This window comes from Procambarus clarkii, chromosome 10, assembly GCF_040958095.1.
Source record: "Procambarus clarkii isolate CNS0578487 chromosome 10, FALCON_Pclarkii_2.0, whole genome shotgun sequence".
In the NCBI taxonomy this organism is placed as follows: domain Eukaryota; kingdom Metazoa; phylum Arthropoda; class Malacostraca; order Decapoda; family Cambaridae; genus Procambarus; species Procambarus clarkii.
The window spans coordinates 22,170,682-22,173,181 of record NC_091159.1 but is presented as its reverse complement, the minus strand read 5'-3'; positions in this window follow the sequence as shown (position 1 = coordinate 22,173,181).

Here is a 2,500-nt window from a genome sequence, read left to right as displayed (position 1 = left end):
CATGCTAATTTTCTAAAATTGCTTTGGCATTCTTGCAATTTTATTTTATGAAAATATCTTATACTTTGTAAGTAATTTCTATGAAAATGTGACCATAAAAGTATACTCTAACATTTTTCCTTAGTCCTTATCTAGTTTTGCTATATTCATAATTTTAACACTTAAATTGTCAAAATTGCTCTAAATATACAAAGCAGATGATGAGTCTCAATAACGTGGCTGAAGATATGAACACTAAACCACACACCAGAAGATGAGTAGACGACAACGTTTCTGTCTGTCCTGGACCATTATTACAATTGAAATGATTTTCGGATTGACCGAAACGTCATCGTCTCCTCATCTTTTGGAGTGTGGTTTAGTCTTCATAAATATACAAAGGTTCCTGACTGAAAACAACTCATGCTTATTTTGGGCTCTAACTCAAGCGGTGAATAATTATTGCATGTGTATAGCAGAAAGAGCCTTAATAAGAGAAGTGGTGGTATAACAGAGCCAAGAAAGAGAAGAGCAGTAATGTTGACAATTAAAGTGGTCATAATAAAGCACTTGCAGAAAGGAGAGAGATTAACACTGATCGCACATGTGTATGGAGTAAACCACCCAACAATTCCCACCAGTATCAAAGACAAGGTTAGAATTTTACAACATGTGAAAGGTTCAGTACCAATGAGTTCATCCATAATCAAAACGTGCAATGTTCATATTTCTGACATGGAAAAGCTCTACCTCTTCATCCTCCACTGATTAGTTGATAAAACCATACATCAGAAAGTGAAGAAATGGCGATGTTTTGGTCTGTCCTGGACCATTATCAAGTCGTGTGCTGGATAATGGACCAGGACGGACTGAAACGTCATCTTAATTATGTGTGGTTTGGTCATCAAATCTTCAGCCATGTTATTGTGAACCATCGTCTCCACTGATTAAACCTCCCTTTTCCCACAATAGTCATCAAATCCAATAAGCAAGGTAACTAATTCTAGTATGCTAAGTAAATAAAGCAGCGGTTATTCAACATTATTTATATTTAAAATTTTGTTAAATACAGTATGCCAATTCTTGGTGCTTTGAGAACTTATCTTCCATTTATAGCAGTGTACCTATGTGAAATCATGTTCCATCAGCTGACTTACTAGAAAAAATTTGGAACACATCCCTGTTGTAAGTTGGAGACTCTATATAGTGAAACTTGTATTATCTGATAGCACTAGGCTGCAACCTTAGCCAGGTGCTATTTACTGCAGTACCTTAGACTTTAATTACGGTGCTACATTTACCATACTTTACTTTGTGCTACATAAAGTTATGCTTTATTTAGCATAATTGCTTTATACTACATTTACACACAATTATTTTTTAAAAGTTTACTTGCATAGAAGTATGGAATCACTGAGAAAATAAGGCCTCATGCAGTTCTCTTCAGTAGGTATAATAATATACAGTATTCATAAAACTAAGGGGTGGCTCCTTTCCTAATTAATTTATTTTTGTTACTGGCTAGATAATCATTTGTCCATCTAATATAATGGTATAAACATTGTATTTAAAAGTGGTAACTAAAGAAAAAACATGTGAATCCTTTTGGCGACCCAGCCAGTAGTTCGCTACATTTATTGATTTGTATAAGTACTATACAGTGGGACATTAAAAATAACAGAAACCTTAAAAATGTGAATGAGCAGTTGTCATGCTTGCGAATTCTAAGTCTGGAAGACGTACTAAAATTTTGGACTTACGGGAAAAAAATCTGGAATGTTGAAATCATTTGTACTCATTGACCTTGTATATAAAAAAAAATATTATATTGTCTTTAGTAATGTTGCTATAAATGTTACTCTAAAGATGCTCTTTTGTCTATGAATTATTTAATGTATATAAATTGTTTACATAATGATACAGTATGTACAGGTATATTATGAAGCACTCTTTGGCTAGGCCAGCTATACCGATAAGTACTATATGTCCCTTTTCCAGCCACATGCATTTCTCTCTGTGCTAGTGCAGTGAATACCTCATTATTTGGGATTTTCATCCAAATTTCTTTGAATGTTGCTTTGCGAGTAGACAAGATGTCTGGCTAAACCAAATATGTAGGAGGCAGAAAAGGAATATTAAGAAGGATGAAAATGCAAAATTTATTCAGAAAAGAAATTGTTACTTGGAGTGAGGAGGTTGGCACTAGCAATGTTTATGAAAAAGTTCAGTGATTTCAGTTTTGAAGAAGTAGATCAGACAGCTTACAAGGATTTAAGTGGTCTTCAGAAACTTAACGACAAAAATACTGTAGTTTTGATCACTGTATACATATAATTCTACAGTACAAAAATGTTTATATATTGAGTGTGTAAGTATACAAAGATATATACAGTACTGTATTCTAAAGTTATCTGTAAGAAAATTCCACAAACATTACAAAAGAAAATAATTTAGGTTTCTTACAACCTGGAATATGGTTTCCCATAGTTTGAAAAATAAAGCCTGTTGGGCTTATCAAGGT